Here is a 22,842-nt window from a genome sequence, read left to right on the forward strand (position 1 = left end):
TTGCATTGCGATTACTCTTATTAGACTCCTAAATTAATTTTCTTCTCATCCTGTCTCATGTCAGCTTCCGATGAATCCGTCACTAAAAGCTTTTCCATAAATCCACTTAACTACCAATCACTCACAGAGCCACACAGGGTAAGAGACCTTACGTGATCCTTCACTACCTGTAACCTCCTTACCGATGCGAGCAATTATTCTTTCGGATCGTCCAATTTAGCACAGAATACCCTCAAAACAATGGGAGCACAGCAACAGCACTTTACACATACCAACGCTGCTATAACCAAACATCGTTCCTCCAAAGGATGTACAGAGAACGTAAAAAAACAGGAATCAACTACCGCCGCAATCAACGGCAGCGAATTGTCCGCGACTATATTTCGAGACGGTAGCTTACAAGGAAAAATAAACTTGACTGACAGTGGATCTACCAGTGCCAGTCAGGCACGCGGCCTTTATCATTTATCTTGCGAGCCAGAGTGTGAAGTGGGAAGAATTTAATCATTCCAATTCCCGCAAAAGCACTGATGATAAATCGCTTTTCAGCCTCGAGCAGAAGAGCGGAATCGCCGAAAGCATACGCGCCTTGCCATCATTTGTTTGATTAAAATCCATTTCCAGTATTTGCGTGAAGAACACAGTGGTCCATCAAAGCCACCCATTGACGTCGTCGAGTTAAATGGTATTTGGCGAGCGGCAGACTCGCACGCGGCCATCCTTGCCACGCACACACACCAACGGAGGATGTTAAGTGTCGACACGGCGCCAGCCAGATCCTTGCCCTGAGTCGCAGAGTAATTGAATGCGGTGGTAGCTGGTGCTGATCGAATCGGTTGCTGATGCCGTTTGTCGATTGTCAAGTTTGCTCGTCGCGTCTCTCGATACACTCTAATCCTTTGCGGCGCACTGCACCAAAACAGTGAGAGACGCACGACCCGTCACCGGCAACGACGAAAAAACGGAGAATGGTACGCCGTATCTTTTGGATGTTGTTGAAACGTTGAAACATAGAACTGCCGTTTCAGGCTCAGGGTTTATAACTTTCACCCCATTAATCATTATGCCCGGGCCCCCAGAAAGGGGTCTTGAAGACAACCATCTAAGCCATTTCGTTTACTGGCTCTTCTAATGTAGCCCACGAAATGTGCGATGGAACGAGGCAGAGCGCACCAATAAAATACGGCCAAAGAATTGTCCTCGTAAATTGGCCGGCTTAACGTGGCTTGCCGAAAGTTGGTGAGTGAGTTTTCCAACAATTTAGATTTTTATTACACCTTCACTGGAGCGCGCTGGCAAACAAATCGGCCATAGGTTACACTTTTTTGGGTGAAATGTGTTTAGAATTTGCTGCTGGATTTTTGTAGTGGCTCCAGAGCGGTCGGGTTTGAGATAAAATCGATTCGAGAAACCTTCAACCCGGCGAACAATGTTATGACCACCCGAAGAACGCCGACATACCGACTCCGACACCGGTATGCAAAAGATTGAATTTTTTCTTGCGTCCGAAACGGAAGTTAGTTCGGGTCACATTCCAGGACACCGTGCATTCCCGGTACGATCGAGCCAGCTGCGGCACCGAATTGCGGTTTTGGCGTTCCGCGACATTCCACGGCGGAAGGAGCGAATAGTCGAAAAGCACAACGCCCAATGCTCTTTTTACAACTTCAGACCCAGAGATATGCGCTGCTAACGCTGCCAGGGAATTGCATAAGAAGAACGTCTACGGTGGCCGCAGTGGCTCGCCAGCTTTTCTAAGTCAAAAGCACTCACCGGGGGCTGTCGCGAAACAATCTACACACAATGGGGGTCAAAGTTTTTCGTGCGGAAAGCCACCACACCACATATGGGTCGGAAAAGTGGACCCAGGGAGCAGGAAAGACAGGGACTGCATACTACTTTCCATATCCTCTGCCAACGGCAGGTTCCGGGCTGCCACTTTCGAGCTGCCAAACTTTCGGCGAAACAACATAAATCAGGAAAACACGCTCCACGAAAGCCCCAAGCTCCCCTAAGCTAGGGGCCGGCCGACTGTTTGAGAACAAAACGTTAATACAAAAACCTACCGAAAAGACCCACCCTTGGACTGCGTATGACAGTTCGTGATGTGGCATCCGTGTGCAGTGCAGAGTGAGTTCACTAGGAACATGCTTCTTAAGTTCAGTCGGAAAAGTAAAGAACATTTTGTACACACTATTGAGCGTATAAACTTTGGAAATTTGAGCTCCCACAAGCATACCTTCTAAATCTAGCAAAAATCGATTAAGCTGCCCATTTGAAGCTCGCTGGCAGTAGTGAAACTTTGCTTACCTGTAAAAGAAAGAGGAAACAAAAAAATATTATGAATTTCGAGCAAAATCTTCGCTACTATAATATGGGTGGCCAATAGCTAACTTACAAACAGAAATAAGAATTAAAAGAAAACTGCTGAAAAGAATTACAAACCGAAAGAGGGGAAAAAATATCTACAATTAATCCAACAAAAAACGCACCCTTAGCTGAAATCACTGAAATGAACCCCCCGAAGAAGAAGTATGCCCAAACAATGTTTTGCATATTATTTTAGCTCGCGCACCAAGACTGGTTGTGTATTTGAACGCATTCTTCAAGAATTTTTGCTACGACCCAAATGGAAACGGGTTGGAAGGAAGAAAAGAACGGAGTTAGTACGGGGTTCTGGTTTCGTGATACGCTTTTTCCGGATTCCTCGGGTTTAAGTAAACGGAAAATACTTACGCCCGGTCTCGCAAGTGACCGCCCACTAGTGACAAAAAAAACGATTACGTTTTCAGGACCGGCTGCTGTGGCCGACTTTGGGAACCTTTTAGGGGGATAAACCGCCCAACTTTCCTTTCTTTGCCAATATTGCCGACCCGAAATGCGGAGGTAAATCTGTACGGATTTGGCTCGAATGGTGCCCCCGCAATGGGGAACTGTGGAAACGTGAGGGAAAGCCGGTTGAGTGAAATCGGGATGTGTTTCGGACAATAAATGCTGATCGAATGTTGCGTTATTTACAAACTTTAGTTGAGCAGGGAAAATTACAAAAGAAATGACGAATTATGGGCATTTTCATGTAATATTTGGTGAGGGTGCAAAGTTTATCCACGAAACGAGCTAAATTTCCGAAAATGTTCACTATAAACATCGGATTGAATAAACTACATTAAAAAGGGCGACCAAATTCCCCAAATGACATCACAATAAAACGAAGTAAAATCCTTATAAAAGGCAATTCAAAGAAGGAATATCGTTTGTGTTCCTTTCTTCTTCATTTTATTCAGGGTTCACTTTGAAAAAGAAAAAGCATCCAAAACAAAACTACATCAAACGTGTGAACCTTTTGTGACACAAACGATTCGTCCTTCGCCAACAAAAAGGCACATCGGAACCCTTTGCCATTCTTAAGACACGGGAAGGTCTTTGCGACCCTGAGGATGACCGTTCAAAATTCGAAAACGTAATCGAAGAAAACGAACAGCAACGGACCAACAAGACAGAACAAATCGACCGACATTACTGCGTTCAATTTGGCTCAGAGCCCAGCCGCGTCTTAGCATCACCATCATCATCATCGCAGCGGTCGAAAGCCAACCGAGCACCGTAACTTTCTACGGCAATCGGATTGCCTTTGGGAAGAATTATTGGCTCCGCGGGCCAGCGAGGCTGAGAAGACATAACAGCTCGCCTGGTGAGGTACCTAATAGGCTGAAAGTTGAAGATGAATCCGTTGGCTTCAGAGCCAGAACAGAACTCGTAAATAACTTTGATGGATCGACTTTGTTCTTTGTTACTCGTCGTGCATTGGAGTTACACAACTTTGCGCCAAGCGCCAAGAATCCACATTCCAAACGCCATGGTGGCCAAAGTGTAAAGTTGGGATTTGCTATTCGAAGTGTACTTTTCCAGCATCGATCACCACTTTGTCGTACTAATTTTGTCGTACTAATTAAAAGAGGTGCAAAGCCTGGAGTATTACTTCATATTACAAGAGCCTTAACCAAAATTATGTTTTTCTTTTTCAACTGAAAGAATAAAATATGGCCGCATAAATTCCATTCAACAGCACAAAAATCACCCGAGCTCTATGGGAACCGAAAGGAACTCTAGACAGACGCAAAACTCATTTCCAGCTCGATAAATTTGTCGATTTGGCAGCATCGTGCTGGCCAACCGGTCCGACGGGCCAGCAAATTGAAAGCAAATTTCAATACGGGTATTGCACAACACATTGGAAAACATATGTGCATTACCAATTCATGAGCAAATAGCCAGCAGAGTGAATGGAGAAGAAAACAACAGTGTTCCCCAATTTACACTGCATCGTCACGGGTAGCTTTGGGCACATGCCCCAGAACCAATATTCCCAGACTCACGGTTGCAGTCCACTGCAGAAATCTATCCACCACACAACGAATGCAATTCCAGGATATGTGAAGTGTCATGAAATCGAAATTGCTTGCTAGTTGGAAACTGCTTAATCTTCCTGTAGAGTTTGTTGGTGTGCCCGTGCAGCGTTCAATGTTCCCACGAACCTCCTGCGCAATATCAATCGCGACACTATCCAATCATAAATGTGTTCCGAAATGTTGAAAGTAGCAGAAATACCAAGAACCATACGTACTGAAAGAAACATAACAGAAAACTACATCAAAGGGCCTCTGCATAATTCACACGGTAGTCGTGAAACTAATCGATATCGATAGCCAAATGTATTGTCAAAGATCTCAGCTACATCTGGGCTCATCGCTTTTCTCATAAATCGCCTCATCCTCAGTCCCATCCAGATTATTTTAAATTCCTGTCGTTTTTCAGAGCCTTAAGAAGGACCCATTCTCAGGCTTTCTGCTAATTCTTCGTGTTGCAGTCAAACATTCACATTCCAGTAGTTGTAGTTGCGATGTGAGACCCCCTTCACATAATTCATTTCTTTCATTTCAAACATAAAAATTTAAACCATTTACAATATAGTATTTATAAATATGGTCATTGATCGATTACGAAAAAACCTTAAAATTCGCGACTTATGCAGGATAGATCGCAGTAAGCTAAGGAGGTAAGGAAGCTTATTGAATTGCGTACATAAGTAAAAAGTGAATTTTTTTTTTTTTAATTCTCAAAATTGGATCTTTATTATACAGAGATGTTTGATTACATAAGAGTACAGAGATATTCCACAATGGGATTGCAGCTATTTAATAATTTTAAAGTATCAAAATGATTGAAATGAAAATATTTCGATTAAAATCTATTTAGATTACATGTTATGCCACGTGGCATTGAGTCATTATATCATACTTATAACTAATAACTAATAACTACATACATCTTACAACTAGTTAACTTTAAAAACATCAGATAATTAGGTCTTTTATTGTTGGGTGGATAGAATTATTGCATCTATTGATTAGGCCTTCTTTTAGTTTGTTAATTTCTAACGATAGTCTATTGTAAAAAATGAATGATTAAAGAGCAATAAATAAAATGAGTGATTATTGCCCAAGTGGAAGATAAAACCAACCAAAAACCTTGAGTAACTAAACATCATACAAAACAAAGAAAGTGGAAAAGAAAACGAAGAAAAAACCTTAAGATAAAATTAATCATGACAAATCAATTCAGATACTCTAGAATTAGTTGAAATTGTTCCTAGTTTATACTAACTAACATAAATAATAAAAAAATTACACTACAAACAGCTATAACCGATAAGTTGTTTGGATTCATTTTTAAACACCTTGCGCTCGCCACCGGTAAAGCTTTTGCGAATATTGATTTCCACCCAGCGGGGGGCGCGCGTTATGCAGAAATAACCTTTCGCAATGAAAAATGCCCCTCTTGCCGCCACCGCTGCAGAGACCTTCCCTTTCGGAGCCATAAAAACATTCGACGATTTGCGTAATTTCTCTCCAGGGTCAAAACCTAGGCCCCCGTTCACTAGGTCACGGCAATAATGGTGTGCATCGCAGCATGCTGCGCCGGAGCCACGCGGAACCGACAACACTCTTTGGCCACAGGAGTAGCAGCAGCAGGAGCTATAAATATTGTCCGCACAGTGCCGGCCCCGCAGGGTGTAGTGGTTCTGCAGAACGGGGAGCCCGAGCCCCATTACAACCGGTTCGAGAGCGGCTTCCTGAGCCTACGCTGAGCATGAAAGGAGCTAGAAAGTTGCGGAAATAGAATGGAGTCTTACAGCAAAGAAAAACAAGAAAGTGATTGAAAAGACTGCAAGGACAAACCGAACGGCCTAAGGATGGGCTGCGAAAACTGGCCGGAGCAAAACTTTCCAACAAACTAGCCCTTTCCGTCGCCAACAATTGTTCATTAAGGTGCATTATCGCTGCATTTCTTCTGACCCGGCCCAGTTGGCGACCCAAGGAGGGCCTGCCAACAAACGGAACATCGTTAGGCTTTTTGGGCACCCCATTTTGGACCCCATCCCAAGCAGCGGAGACATCATTCTTTCTTCTGCAGAGGACAGCCGCCTCCATGGGGCGCTGTTCTTATCGTTCGTTTGCGCTCGAAAGGTGCCAAAAATAAGGAATCAATAGCACGAGGACGAGGACGTTCGTACCACGCGTCTTATGCCACATCCTCGTATGCTGCTGGCGGGGCAGTCCTTCGTGCTGTCCGCAGTCCCGGGCTGAGCTGGAAACTAGTTTCGGTTTTTCTACGCAACCCAGCCCAAAACGGGGAGCGTGAGCAGAGCCAAAGTTTCCAGGATTTGAAAAAAATGGCGTCGGTGCCCATCACAGCCCACCGTTTGCATAACTGTTTCCGCGTAACAGCTCATCGACTAGAAGAAGCGACAGCCAGGGGAAAAAAAGAAAGCCCCGTGTTCTCCGATGGGCTTCAGCAGAGCGCTAACTGCCAAATGGCCGTCTGCTCCATTCGGTTGCAAATTTAATTACGAAAGTTTCGTTTTTATTCATTCGAATTTATTTGTGGCCCTGCGCAAAGCCCGCCTCGAGGCCGGGTCGAGTCCAGCGGAGACTCGTTACTCAGTCGTTATGCCAGTTGCACGAACGGCCGGCCGGCCGACCGACCGGAATTCAGTTTTTAGCACAACTTTTTCCCGACATCAAACAGAAAAAGTAGAAACATACTATCGCACACAACACAGCGCGAGCTTTCGGTCGGAGTTACTGCTCTTCACGTGCACGACAGTCCGCCCCGATGTTTGCGCTTTGGCCGGGGCCGGATATTTATTTGTTTTCATTTGCGTCGCGCGACGCTACTGGCATTTTTTGGACAACCATTTTGCCAGCGGAAGCAACATACGAAGCACGAAACACGGTTTTAATTATGATTTAACTCAACGGTAAGCCCCATTTTTCGAGAGCGAAATAAATTGGCGCCCGATTCAATCGCCCAACTTCCTGCACTAGGTGCCAGAGAGTTATGCAGTACTATCAGCCATCGGCTTATGTCACTTTATGGCTTCTACGTTGGCGCACGGTGCATATGTTCGCATCAGTGTCCGTCGAAACAAAACGGAAAAAAAATCATAAACTGCAAAAACATTTTTGTTAATAACCAAACAGGCACGCACAAAAAGGATGCTGGGGTCTACCATAAAAAAAAATAAATTATTGCAACTATCATTCGTATCAACTGAGGTGAGGCTCTCCTAAGAATACTTTAAATGACATAAAACATCCAAATAAAATAAACGCTCATCAACTCGTGAACGTGATTACAAACCTTTACGTCAACAACAAATTCAATAGAGCGATGTTGCAAAAAGTTGCTTATCTTTATGCTAAAAACTCACGGAACCAATTAGGGCAGAAATTGTATTTACATTCAATTAGCCGCATTTACATAACATTGAGCCGAGAAATGGGATACGCATCAATCGTCGCGCTGCGGTTTGTTCCCACTGATCATTTATTAATACGCCATTTGCATTTGGTTTTTACTTTCCGCAAGTAGCGTTTGATGAAACGAGCCCGTTACTCGGCTCGGCTTTCAATTCAATTGCGATGCGGTTTCGAAGGAAAATCAATCAAAAGAGCACTGATTAAAAATATATGATACTCATTGGGCCATAAAATTTAATTATAATACGCATTCCATTCGCGCAGTAACCCATAGAAACTCGCCAATGCCAATGCGGCCTCATCGGTTGAAAAAACAAACAGCTTTTACATTTGCGGTCTCGACATGCAACGCTTTTCGAAACATAATTGTTAATGCTACACTTTTGTTGCCGGTAGCAGCGATGCTCATAAATAATGATGATCAGTCAACCGAAAAAATACCGGAAAGCTGATCATGTAGCGTCACTTAGTCATCGCTAGGCAGGGCAGGTCCATGTCCTCTACACAGTAACACCTCGTTACGCCTTTGTCCGTTGTTTATTCAAACGAATGATCAGCAAATACATAAATTGCTGTGCGTGGTGCGTTAAACCAAAAAATCTAAACTGGTCACGGCACTGGGCATAAATTGAGATTTCAAACCGCCCACAGCTCAACAGCTGCCCGGCCCGAAACGACACACCATAATTGAAACGGTAACGTGCCTACCATTCGAATGCTAAATCCCTTTTCTCACCTGACCGACTTTGCGAAACAAAAGAAGTCGTGGGACGACGAGAATTGTCTTTCAGCAGCAAGATTCGCAGCCGAAACGTGCCGAAAACGGCGGCCGAAACGATGAACCTGAACCCCCGCGGAAAATCTGCTGCTGCCGGCCGTGGGGTCGTAAAGCGACAAATTTACGACAGAATTCGCTTCAATTTTTATTTCGCGTTCACGGGGCCATCACGCGTCTGCCAGCCGCTTATGCCCTATGCGGGAGGGCCACGCGGTGTGTTTTGCTTCGAGTTGCAAGCAATGTCTTGGCAGTGATTTTGCTCGCGCAACATTTATATCGCTGTGCTCATTTTGATGGGAGTGACTTTTTTCGGTGTCCTCAACTTCGTTGCACGATAATTTTGCATTTCTTGCCTGATAAAGTACGCGAATAAAAGAAACATGGGACAGGCACACGCGATTTAGCACAACCCATAATGATGGGCAAACTGGACTAAATCAAACAGACAAGTGACCACCGTGAACATCATGATTTAAAGAGGGTCAATATATGACGGAGCTGCTCGTTTATTTCTTAGGCCCTGTTAGCTGTTCCACATTGTTGCTAAATTAGTACTTCGATCCAAATAAATCATCCATCAAACAACCGTAGCCCAAGGTTTATTCCTAGTATTTGGTGGAAGCAACTCGAGATGATGAATTGGTGAGCCGAATGTAGCCAACGCATCTCTGACATAACAATAAATGGCCAAATAAAGCAGGTCGATTGATGGATTGCATCTCAAGCATTACTAGTTCTTGTGACTTGAAAGTACAAAACGATGTACGATTTACTCAAGCATAAGCATGCGACCAACCCAATAAAGCTTAAAAACTGTGCTATAAACCGGCCAATTCCTTCTTTAAACACTCCAGGCTATGAAGTAGTAGCCAGCTCCGTTCCAGCCAAATCGCAATCTAAATAATTGATAGCGCATTCTAATAAAAGCTTCACTTATTTATGTACCATTTTAATTGGGATCAGTCTGCATCAGATAGCATCCCAGACCGGTCGCCTCTTGTGCGCTCCGCACAAATTCGCACTGGACAAATTCGAATCCAATTAACCAATTACATTTACGTCGACACCACGACCGACCACGGCCTCCGTTGATAGGCATCTAACCGGAAGCCGAACATTTTCCACCGCGAAGCGGACCGATGATAAATGTTGTGTGTGCCTCTGCAAACATAATTTAAAACGCATGGCCCTCGGCCCACCACAGCCGCTCACGTGCCGGCGCATAATTAATGGGCCGTCCGGTTGCCATGGAAGCCCGGCCGTCGGGGTCCAGGAATCATGGCGTGTGACATCGATTTGCGTAGCCATGCACACTGCCAACGGTGCGCGCGCGCAACGGTCCATCAAAACTTGTGCAGCGCTTGCAGCTTCAGACGATGTGGCGACTCAAAATGCGGTCCTGGTCCCCGCGGGCCCGGCCAAATCATGCAAATATGGGTTTACTTTTATTACGGCCCCAAGCCAAGCGACAATGTCCGTCGCAGCAGCGCTGAAGATTGAGTCTAATCGCAAACGGCATTATATCTCACTTAAGGGTTGAGTTTTGCGCCGCTGAATGCCGATGAGCGAACGCAACTACACCAGTTCTCAAACTTAGTTTGGATAGGATCAGCTACTGCAAGAAAAAAATGCTCATTCATTAGCACTGAAATGGAACCTTTGGCCACGATTCAATGCATGCATAAAATAAAGGTACTTTGGTGCATAAAAAGAGCAAAATATGGATAGCAATAAACACTTCATTGTAAAGCGCTTCTTCTGGACAAACGCCACGAGAAGAGGAAAGGCTAGCAGACCCCGTGGTCTAAACTGCGCCACCAGACGGGGCAGCCGCTTTATTTGGATTTATTTAATTTAGTTCCTGCCCACGGACGACCCCGAAATAGCCAGCTGTCAGTTTAAATTGAGTGACACCACGCAGACGACAGGCGCAGCGGTCCTAACGACGCAAGGCCTAGTTGCATAAGTTACTGTGGCGCCCTTGAAACCCACGACAGTGTTAGCCACGCGATTTTACACCACAAACGGCACACTTCTTAAATGTCCATCTAGACTGTCTGCTGTGGCCCGAAGGGTTGCGCTGCAGTTGTATAATAAACACCAAGCCGATAAGACGCCTTAATGGCATTAGGCGAAAGCCTTAGGAACGCCGCCGCACAGAGGCCATGGTTGTTACATCTAAAGGTTTAAGTACTTTTTTTTAAAGTCATTTAGTTTAATGCATCCCGAACCGAAACGAACCAACCCGGTGGACGCAAAAGGCAGTTAACTCGAATTTTTTGACGCGCCCGCCTGATACCCATAAGATGATGATTGATAGGCGTTATTTTTCGCTGTCACTGGGAGTCAGTTGGCAGGACGATTAAGCATTCCACGAGATTTCCGTGCAGCCATCGCCATCTTCCTTCCGTTCGGGGACACACCATGACATAACATAATTAACTTTGTCGCAAAATGAGCTACACAAAAAAATGACGGCCCGATGAATGGCGGCGGTGTGGCCATCAGCTGCTGAAGACAGAATGTGCGCCCCACTAACTTGCGCCACGAACGGTTTCCCGTGGAACTCTTTCAGCTCCGCACGTCCGGAGACGACAGGCGAAATATGAATCGTCCCACGGTGGGTGGCACTTCGGGCAGCTAAAGGATTAGCTTTCTAATGCTCTATTCATGAAATGCTAAAAGCAGAGAAGCATATTTTCCAAGTTAAAAATATGAGTGCACTTTCCAAAACGCTCTCGAACGTGATGCCACCATACGACGACCATTTTCCGGCAAACGTACGAGCATTGCTTATGTCCCGGATAGCTTATCCGATTTGCTTCGCATTTTCGGATTTTTGCGGATTGTAAGATTATCTTAAAGGCAAAAATATAAAAGGGAAAGGAAGGTACTTTAAGTATCTAAGTCTGTATCTCTATTGATCAAATGTACTTCGGTAACTTTTCCAAACTCTGATTTATGCACAGTTCAATGCGGGAGATAAAAGTGAGTTGGTGAGAAACTTAACACAAGCTTCGCTTTATCACATCACAATTAAGCTCCGAAGCATCACAATAGACACCGGCGTCCGACACCAACTTTATTTAATGGTTGAAAAATCGGCCCATAAACAACGAAGCGAAACACAGATAGAGATAGAGAGATAGAAAGAAGGAAAAAGGGCCTCCACTGGACTTTGGGGCCCTTAGAGTCGGCCAGTCGGCTTTGTCATGCCAAACGCCATACGACGTTAACCGGGCTACACGATCCTTCGTTTATGATAAATGTACCGGACGACTTCATTTTCATCCGAGCTTCATCACTTCGCTCCCAGAGTGGGCGGCGGGAGTGTATAATTTACCGCTCCAAACTACACCAGACTGTCCAGAGTGTCTGTCCCGGAATCACTCCCAGCACCGTCCAAGTTGCTGGCTGCGTGAGAATTTTTGACAACGAATCTCCAGGATAAAACTGCTGATCTCCGGCTTCCCATTGCTAGCGGTTGGTGCCGGTGTGACCTTTTCATCCTAGGCGCCCTTCCGGGCATCGTAATTTTCACCACGCACCTCCGTCCTTTTTTTCGGTGGAGCAGAAAACGAAGAAACACAATGTGCGCCGTGCCTATCCTTGCGTGGCGGCGCCCGTTTCGGGTCATTTGCATCGGTTGAGATATCTGCGTTGTTGGCGGTGAAAAAAGCACGTCCTTGCTCACAAAGACCAGCCACATCTCGAAGGCGGTCGGTCGGCAGATGATGGCCGAACGAGCTACAAACTGTAACTACGCTGAAGGCGAATAAAGGGACGCGCGTCAGCAACAGCAGACTCGCTGGAGCTGGCAGCCACCGAGCCACTGACGGAGCGCGATGTCATTCCGGTGGAAGTGATTGCGAACGAATAAAATTTCCATTACGCTAATTTTAATTGTTACCGTAGCGTGCGCTCTGGACTTCCATAAAAATGGCGCCCGAGTTTGCTGCGGCGCAATCACAAAATGCATTTAATTATTATAGAATAAGTGCACTAGACACTGGCGCGATCCCTGTCTCGATGGTCTGTTCGCTTCTGATAAATGCCAACGACGTGGCACAGGAATCACGCGGAATCGCTGTTCGCTGACGTGTTCGGAGAATGGGCTTAAAAATGCGAAAGTAATTGAGCAACAAAATTACATTGCATTCCTTTTCGAGTTCCAGCAAATGATGATGCTCTACGGTTGATTGCATTCTTGTAGGCCATCTAACTGTTACCGGTGGCTTGCAATGTACTTTTATTAATACATTTCCAGAGTTCATCTGAACAATTTTGAATTGATTAATTGTAATTGTAATAAAGAAATCACTGAATTTTGCTTTACGACATGAACTGGCTTAAAAACAAGCTCAAAGAACTAAAGAAAACTCTAAACGTATTTACTAAATGTGATAAAAACCAATGCAAAATCACATCTAATAAATAAACTATTAAACTGCAAATCATAAAGAATTCTTGATTTTCATTGGCTCATTATACAAATCAAACAATAAAATTTAGTTAGAAACAGAGCAAAATCAACAATATAGAAAACGAAGTAAATGGATAGAAAACAATCGGACAGTAAAGTAACACCAAAAAACATGGTTCTTCATATTAAATTATAGGATCGATCTTTAAACAACTAGAGCACGAAAAACGAACAGCGTAGCAAAACCAACACAATGAACGCAAAACATTGTTATTCTCTGTTAACAATAAAAAACCCAAATCGTCATGAGCGAGAAGGAAGATTGGAAATTAACCATCCCGGGTCCCGGGAGCGGATTTCCAATGAAACGGAAAAAGCTTCATGTAAAAATAAGCACAGCTGGTTGTCCGCGGTCTCTCCACTAATGCCCTGCTGTGCGCATTAGAATTGGAGTGCTGGAACGACACGGCCCCATTGCTTATCGCTTCTGGCACATCAAATGAAGCGCAAGAAAAATGTTATCTTTCCACCAGTGACTTCATTGTGCTCTTCACACAACGCAAAAAACATCCTTTTCGGCGACGACCGCTGCGCCGCCGAGGCATGTCGTCGTAATTCACAGCAAATTTCGACGGAAGCAATTACATTAAGCTCGGGCAAGACGATTCGTTCCGGGCCTGGCCCGACCCAACGCGGCTCGGTTCGCACCGGATGCTTCTCCTTGTGGCGCACACACGAGCGAGTGTTTAGCAGCAGCGGTGGTTCTCGAAAGGCTCAGTCGAATCAATTTCAAAGCACGTTTTCGCGATGGTTTTAGCGTGCCGTAGCGGAGCGTATTAGGAAAAATGAGCAGAGTACCCTCACAGCACTTCGAAGCGGCCAGTGACGGTGCACGGCTACTAGCGGAAGCAAACAAAAGCTTTTCTGCCCCAAAAACGCCGCCATTCGCCGAAAACCGGAACCGGAACGAACCGGTACGCCAAGCCGGTGCGCGTCCCGAAATACCCGGCACATCTTGGTGGCGGATTTTGTGGCTCTATACGCCGTAGTACCTAAGCCATAAACGTTCCACGGAACCACACCCCAAAACCGCCCCCCACCCAATCCCTGGTGCCGTTTGTTCGGGCGAAATTAAAAGTTTGGCCACCTGCGGTGCCCTTTCGCGGCTTCGGAGAGCCCCTATTACTCACGGCACACTAATTTATGAGTCGCCCGCCGTGTGCTCTGCAATCGCCGGCCGACAAGAAGTCTGCCAAGCCGTTTCCGAGAACGTAAGTGGCCACGGAAAAAGATAAATAGACAAAGTCCTGTGGGTAGGGCACCACCAGGCTCTGTTCGGTGAACGAGATCGAAACGGCGCGATACGTGTCTGGTCGCTTCCATAAACACTGGAGAGCCACCCGGGGGCTGAGGGCTGAGGTTTCCGAACCGGCTAATGAAGTGTTAAATAAATGCTCCCACAGCCCGCTGGAAGCCCATTAAAAGAGAATCAGCCGCGGATTTCGGTTGCGAAGGGAGAAAATCGATCCGTTCGTTGTTCGATTTATTGTTCTCCGGCGCGATGGAGGCGCCACACTGGACTCCTGTGCTGGCAGTCCTTTCATCTGCGGCACGCGGCCTACCTCACGCCAACGAAGATTACTGATAACGATGCTACGGGACGCCTTGCCAAGCGACCGAACGTAACACTTGTGCGCGACGTATTGCAGGGCCCCCCCCATCATCATAAGCCGATTATAATCAGCCACTTCCTTTGACAGCAGCGCGCGGCTTCCGTGGAATCCGCATCCGAGCGGCGTAAAACATCCCCTTAACATCAGCAGCGTGTTGCAAGAAACTTTCACTACAAGCACCGCTGCCCCGTTTGACCGCAATCGACAGGCTGGCTTGTTACGGAAATTGGATTTTCTTGCACGTTCCACGACGAGCTCGGCGCGGTTAGAGCGAACATGGAGGCGCCCGGTGCTTCATGTGAATTATGCTTATTTTCATTTTCCTGCGCCACATAACCCGTTGGCGGTTGGCAGAAGAGCTAATGACCGCCTTGATTGCCTGTGTCTTACTTCGGTAGTATGTGAAAATTTATTTAGTTGTTGTGATTTCGGAATGTTAAGCAACATTTGCACATAACATTGACTTTCTTTGATATGCTACTAATGTTAATGCAAAGGAAATTTTCCTTTTAAAGCCATTATTGTAGCATTTCATTGATTAAACCAATTAAAGGCATCCTTGCCGCTGAAGCGGCAACTAATTCCCAGACCCCTTTAAGGTGGACTTAGACTTAGAGGCCATAGAAACGGAGCTTATCGGGTGACGTTATCCGTTGGCTAGCAACGGGAACCGCAGTAGCTGTGTAACCCCGTTCGCGTAGTAAACCTTCAAAGCACCCACAAGGATGATCCGAGGTCCACACGTAACGCGAGACACGTAGCATTCGTTTGAAGCGCCGTTTCCTACAGAAACTGTAAAAGGAGCAGCTTTACACCTCCGAAAACTCCTGAGAAGCATACCTTCGTCGGTAATCCTTTCTAACGAACAACCCACGGGCGGTCGGTGGGCTGGCGGTCGGAATAACAAACGTTTCAAACAAGAGTGCGAACGTCGGCTGAATATTAATCATCGTCCACATGTTTAATGCGAACCCGAGCGAACGCTTTCAAAAGCTCGACAAAAGAAGCAACGTAAAGTGAATGCTAAAGTGATAGGTAAACAAAAACATTGAAATTCACCAACAACATTCAAAGACTATGTTGTTTTTTAAAACACATCAACATGCGAGGAACAAAACAGAGGACATTTTTGCGCATGATAAGCATCACCAAGCGTTTGTTGTTTTTCCCTCTTTTCCGTTGGCTGTTCACATCCGGGAAAACAAAACTGTTTTTTCCGTAATATTTTCCTTTATGTGTTCTTTGTTCCCCGTTTAGCAATAATGGTAAGGGTAACCAATGGGTTTCAATCGCCAATTACGTGTTATTTATGATGCGCTATTGTTCGCAATTAAACGTTGCATCTAATTGCGGGGTTCATGCAGAATGTTAACAGCTACGCTGCCGGGTTGGCTTTGATGTTGAAAAGTTGGTATCACCGGGTGGACCACACACTCCATGTTTATGGCCGTATTTCATGCACCGTACTCGATGTTTAGTGCGAAGCCAATCAATTATTTTATAATATTAACAAAACAAAAAATTAGAGAAAATATCTGACCAGTGCTGCGCAGGAAAAGTTTGCATACTTTCACTTCAATGCAGGCTCTCGAGGCTTATAATTTAGCATTAAATGTTGAAATTCAAAAAGCAAACATTAACACAAAATTATATCGCCCCTTCCCCGCGTATATTCCCCGCCGGTGAAACGTGTAATTTGCTAAATCCTTTAAGGACCCACATTAGAGTAACGCCCTCCTCGAGGGGACCCATCAGACGTCACCGATTGCCTTACTTTGAGCCTTGGGCCACTCGCTGACGAAGCAATTGACGAACAGCCCTCGAAAGGAGGAAATTGAGCTTGGCCCTTGTTGTTGTTCCCCGGCCAATCGTCTCCAATCTGCGATTACCGTGCGAACACAGGTTCCCCGTTGGCCGGAAGTTTGTGTTCCTGTGTATGTGTGTGGTTGTGTGTATGCGTGCGTTTCGTTGCGACCCACTCGGTGGGCCATATGGTACGGGTTTCCGGTCGGTCCCTACTCGCAACCGCCCGGCGGTGACCATTAGAGAATTGCGTGCGTAAAAGTCGTCCGTTGCAGGTGTGCTATTGGGTGAATAGGGCACCAGCACCACTTATCCCCGCACCTATCCGGACCACGGATTGCGGACACCCTGTTACCAGCTGGGCCGCGGTGGGCAAGCAAAGGCAAAGGAAGCCATTTCGAGGCCGCTGGGCCGGACGTTCCACATTTACTTGGCGCCCTGCGACGGCAGCACCTAGTGGCACAAATTCGGTGCCATTAAACAGCATTTCATTCGCCGGCCGCATCACGCCTGGGAAAAGGATCTTCTGACGGCGTGGTGGAGTCGAGGCCGCGCGCGTCCTTTCATTTACTTTTACTTACTTGTTGATGACAGTGCCATTTTTTCTTTCCTTTGAACAAGCAAGTTCCTAGGCCGTGGTCACCGTTTGGGGTCAGGAACCAGGAACGTTGCAACATCGTTATGGGGGTCAAAGCAATGGACCGAGGGAGAATGTAATAAATAACACACGCAAGAAGTATGGCCGGTGGTGCGTAGCATCAATAGAAACTAACTGCGTGACGTTGGTTGAGGAATTGAAAGCATTTTCCATTACAGGAAGCTGCCGGCGATAAATTATCGGGCGCTTAGAAATGTATTCATTAACTAACGCCGTTCACAATTCAGGTCATTACTAGGTCGCGTTGCATGCTACAGGTTTAATACCTAATAGTATTTCATGATACAATGCCGAATTTTATATGAAACGCAATACCAATTGCTTCGCTTTCCTTGAGCGTTTTGATAAATGATAAATAACTGAATAAAATGTCCCCTCTAAAATATGCAACACCTAATCCACCAAATAGCTCCACTTCCGGTGACTCAGGTGACTTTTTAGGCCACGGCTACAAAAAAGTTCATTATGCATTAACACGAGAACATGAAGCATGGATCATCGCTACCGGACGGAGCCAGGAAATCACAATCCGTTGCAAAATTGATGAAATATTTAGCAAGCACTTTGGGGACTGCCTATCACTCGGGGTCCGCAACCGACACTGCTGCTGATGATGCACGCGCTACGAGGACGATCTTGTGTACCGTGGATTCCGTTTCCATGCTCGGGGATTATTTCGCTGACAGCATGAAGTACCCGTCGGGAGAAAAAATGTTGCTATCCGGTTGGGTGTCACATCGGACCAGAAGTAATGTTACCCACCCAGTGGAGCCAGTGCTCCGGGAATAAAAATCTCGGAATGTATAGTCCCGAAATTATCTCACGGGACAGGAATTTTGGAGCCAGCACAGAAAACAGCCGTAAGCGGTTAATGTGTTTCCCTTTTTATGTACGCTTTATGCGCCCATGCGCCGTTGGGTCACAAGGCTAAAAGGTATGCGTTGCTGTTTCGGGCAATTAAACTTTATTTTATCAGGCTACATATGAACGCAGAGAATGTAACGCGTGAGAGCGAGAATGTTTCTACGAAAACAAATTGCTACGCTAGGAGTTGCTAAAGTTCTAAATATTTCGAACAACAAAACATTGTCCGTTCCATCCAGGCCATGTTCGAAAGGAGGTGAAAATGGTGGAAACATCCACTTGCGCAACGCCCCATCTGAGGCAGCCTGAATTAGTGAGGAGACTCAGGTACAATAACATAATTCTCACGAATGAGTAACGAAAGTCTTGAAGCTTGCAAAGGAAGGAAATCCCTTGTTAATGACGTGCAGAAACGGTGAATGGAGCGTCGAAGGCAGCGAAGCATAAGCACGGAGATAAGTGTGCAAAATAATGAAAAGATCCAGGCCCCAAGTCGTGCTCAGGTGAAGTGCTCTACGGAAGGAAAAACTGGTTGCAAACTAACAAAAGCTAATGACTTCTCGTCCCATCTCGGAACAATCACACCACCCACCAACCCAGCTGAGAAGGAGTTTCTGAATCATTGTTTCTGAGCGATGCTAGTTAGCTGATAAGGATATGGTAATAGAAACTTGTTTCGTTTTTTTTTGCTTTTGTGTTCTGCTTGACGACCAACTTTTCTTCTATTTTAGAACCACGACCGTCATTAACAATGCCGGACGAGGAAGTCGGATCCATATTGTAGGTTTGTAGTACAAACCATTCTTGTACAGCTTTTGTCGCACTTACCGCAACCACACAATGATAAATAGGGCACTTTGAGAATACGAAAACTATCTAAGAATTATCGAATTATATTAAACTTAAATAAATGATATGAATTTAACTTTAAAGACGACTAGTACGGTTAGTTACTTCTTATAACATGCTTTAAAAATCAATTGAGCTAATGTTCATACGCTACTGCCGACCCAGATCAAGACTACATAAGGACCGCCACCACTTCGGGAAAATTAATTCTCACCTAATTGGCAATATTGGAAAAGCATAAAACTTTCCACACGCGCCAACGATTCGAACGGATCACCTTCTTATTTATGGCTCTTTCGTGCGCCCATAGATCACGACTTCATCTTCGGTTTTCCGTACAGAAATATTGCGACGGAAAGAAGTCGTAAATTGTTGCTGCCTCATCGGAGCCACGGATCACGGAGGCAGAGATGAGCGCTAAGGCCACGACAAGCGGCGTGCTTGGGTCGCCTTCGCACTGTGTTTGCTAATTAGCTATCGACACAAGCGTCTTGTTAACACTTGGCTGACGATGGAGAGACGACGGAGCAGATATGCCCGCGATTGGCACATCGATCGGCAAAAGATAAGCCACTGTTTCGATCTGGCCGAGGTTTCAACAGTGGATTGCTCATTTCCTCAGTTCGAAATTGTGCAAGAAAACGGAACAGAAGTAAACGTTTGTGTCAGGTCTTAAAATAAGACTCTCCCGAGTCTCCTATAAATATGAAACCTTAAACAAAATCCGATCGACATTGATGAATAACGGATCACAATGACTGGCTTATTATTTCCACATCCAAATACCGGTGGCTTTTACAAACTAAACCATCATGGCACCGATGGGCAACGATTCAAAACCAATTCCCCGAATTGAGACATTACCCAGGCAGGCGCCCTTTCCCTAATCATGATGGATCTACTTTGCGTAAATAATGTTCTCCACATTTTATGTGCAAACCCTTTTTGCTCGCAAAACACCGCCAGCGCTGACCACAAACCTAATAAACGGCGGCGCGTCCGGTGTCCCTGGAGGTCGATAAATAAGAAAAGGAAATGAGCGTGCCTCCGTGCATGCGTGCGTGCGTGCGTGCCCGTTGGGCTAGGCCCCGTCGTAAGCAATCCTCATCCGGTTGCTCTCCCTCCGATTGCCGGAAGTATCATCTATCATCATTGTGCCAGTCCCCGGCCAAAACAGAACATTGGATGGCCGGGAAAACGGACTCGGACGAAAAAAGGAGGGGGTGAAATTGTAATTCGATTTTTCCTGCGTGACGCTGACCGAAACCCTTTACGCCGGGCCGGGCCGGAAGGCCAACGGAAACTGACACGGAGAAAGGTGCTGTAATAAGAAACTCGGTCCGGTGTAACTAGATTATCCTTACCTTTCGCATTGTGACAGTTCAATTTATCACACTTCATCGCATCGCGGAGCGGAGTAAAGTTTTTTGGTCGAGCCGGGTTCACGGGTTCACCAGTCCGGCCTGCCCCGTGGGACAGATTGGCATCCTTTGCCACCCGTCCGATTATCCGGTCACACACCGGAAGATGGACAAATTGAATTTGACTAATTTTTTTTACCGATCGACTTCTTGTGTTTCTTCCCCGAAAAGAACTGTTCACTTCTAGAACACGAAAGAACACGCACACTGTGAGACGTTCGCAAATGTTGAGCCGCCTACTGAGAGTCACGAAACCTGCCGGGTGCTAAAGAGAACGGATCCGCGTTAACCAATGGATTTCAACCCGGAATCAAGCACCGACCCCGGTGTTGGGGGCCCGAAGGGGCAACCCCGAAAATGAGAAGGAAACAAACGAGTTTCGTAAACAATCGGCCCCACGAAGAAGAGAGAAAAGGTCGCAGCCAAACCCGGCACAACAAATGTTTGACAGATGATCATCTCTCGTCGTCCTCGTTGAGCGGGCTGCGTGCGTACCGGCCGGAAAGTGGTGTTCGTGCGGACGAGGCAGCTACGAACACACGTCCGCCGCCAGAGAGCGCGTTTCGCTTGAAAGGACACAAACCGGTACACGGCCCACTTCAAGCGAAACAAAACAAATAGCCGCATCAAAAGGATCGGCCGAGAATCGGAGTGCTAGCGCAAAGCGAGTGTGTGCGTTTCCTTTGAACCCACAAAGGGAAAAAAACCCGATCGTGCTCTCTCTGTCACTCTCCCCCAGAGGACCCGCACGGCCGCCGGTGATTCAGGTGTTTTGATGAACGCAGGATCCTGGTTACGCACTGCGCGCCCGTTCGCGTTGCGTTTGTTTGTCACCCGCCTTAGAACACCGCCGCCGGGGGGCCAGGATTTGCGGGACGAGAACGAAACGAATCGTTGACCGGACTCTGTGTGGGGGGGGATTTGATTTTCTTTACGAGTTAACGGAACACTCACACACATAGCCCCCGCAGCCCCCGGGCGTGTCTGGCCGCGTATATTTGGGAATTGATTTTTTCTTTTGAGTCACCACAGCACAACACGGCCACGTTACCCACGTTGACGGCGGGCGGGCAATTATTTACTAATTTAAATTCAATTAACACCCCACCCGGATGGCCGGTTACAATTTGGTTGTTGGTCGCTCCAAAACTCCCCCCAAAACGCCACTCGTCTCACGCACCCAGCCAGTGCGTCTCACCTGTGCCGTGAGTTTTCAACGGCCGGGCTGCCCGGCAACCGCCGCCGCATGGCCTGCGTGCGAATGGATTTATTATTGTTGTTGTTTCCCTTCCCGTCACGACCAAAAACAATCGATAACCTATTTTTCTTCGCGGGCACCACCGACACCACACTGACACGGCACGGCTCGGCCCCAGCACGGTGTTTGGTGGTGACTCCTTTTCCGCGTTTTTACCACTGTTTTGCCTATCGCTGCTGAATGGCTGGCCACAAAGCAATGTCGGAGTTTAGTATTTTTACGCACACACACCTGGCGCGCCTTCTTCCTGTGTGGCGAGGAAAAGACGAGTTCTCGGAACAGCGGGCGACGACGGCAACCGCCTGCAAACGATGCTAAAAATCAACTGCTCATCGGATTTTGTGCGGCACGCCAGAGAGCGCAGCAAACGCAACGCAAGAGAGAATCGTTGCGGCCGACGAAAATTCGACAATAGAACGCGAGTGTGATGAAAAGGACAGACGGCAACGCGCTCGGTCACTCTGCCGGTCGGTGCGTTGGAAAAGTGGTGCAACATACGAGAGCCGCCCCGTAAGGAAAACATATAAACATAGAGAGAGCCGAGCGTCAGCATATAACGCGCTCTCGTCGGCGCATAGTCGAGAACTCTCTCAGAATGCATAATCTTGGCGGCTTAATTCGCGATAGTACAGCACGTAGGTTAATGAGTAACGAAACTGGCAGTGAGCGTTCCACATAAAATTCTAGTGCCGGAAAAACCGATACAGCGAAAAATAGTTCACCGATGGTTGTGTAACATGGTTGGGTTAAAAAAAAAACCCAGCGAGTTGGGAACGTTAGTTGACCTCTATGCTGGCACGTGGGAGATTTGGGAATAAAAGTCATGACGTAGTGTAAAAATTGTTTGATAAAATTTACACTTACTTCAAGACAGCAATTGGCAGAGTTTCTCATCAGTTACTGACCGCCAAATTGGCCTGTCCTTTGCTCATGAGTTGGATTATTTCTCTGTCTCTGGCGACCCTTTACTTGCTCGCTGTCGTACTTATAACAATGACTCGTCGCTTCTTAACTTTAATATGTCCCTTGATCAGTGCCGTGATGTTTTTGCTTTCATGTCATCTTAGTAAATGTTTCGTCCGTGTTACTTTCATGCATGTTTTAAATATCGATTACCTGTTTCTGCGTTGCGATTCGTCAGTTGAGATTAATTCGGCCAAGTTGCCTGTTGACTGTTTTCTTTTGTAAAATAAAAAAAACGGACTAGCAATAATTGGCTGTATCGAGAAACAAGCTCCATTACGTATTGACCACCGTAACGGCTGGAGATAATTTTAAAAACAAGGACGCCG

General features: G+C 46.2%; 1 protein-coding gene across 1 annotated transcript in view; it reads right to left on the reverse strand.

The window, feature by feature from the left end:
- Positions 1–20,428, reverse strand: part of LOC131212945 (galactosylgalactosylxylosylprotein 3-beta-glucuronosyltransferase P) — a 43,617-nt gene extending 23,189 nt beyond the window's left edge. The window contains exon 1 of the mRNA XM_058207042.1: positions 20,236–20,428. The gene's annotated coding sequence lies outside the window, so the exon portion shown is untranslated. The remainder of the gene's footprint in view (positions 1–20,235) is intronic.
- Positions 20,429–22,842: the final 2,414 nt, after the last annotated feature.

The sequence above is a fragment of the Anopheles bellator genome, chromosome 2 (assembly GCF_943735745.2).
Source record: "Anopheles bellator chromosome 2, idAnoBellAS_SP24_06.2, whole genome shotgun sequence".
Taxonomy (NCBI): Eukaryota; Metazoa; Arthropoda; class Insecta; order Diptera; family Culicidae; genus Anopheles; species Anopheles bellator.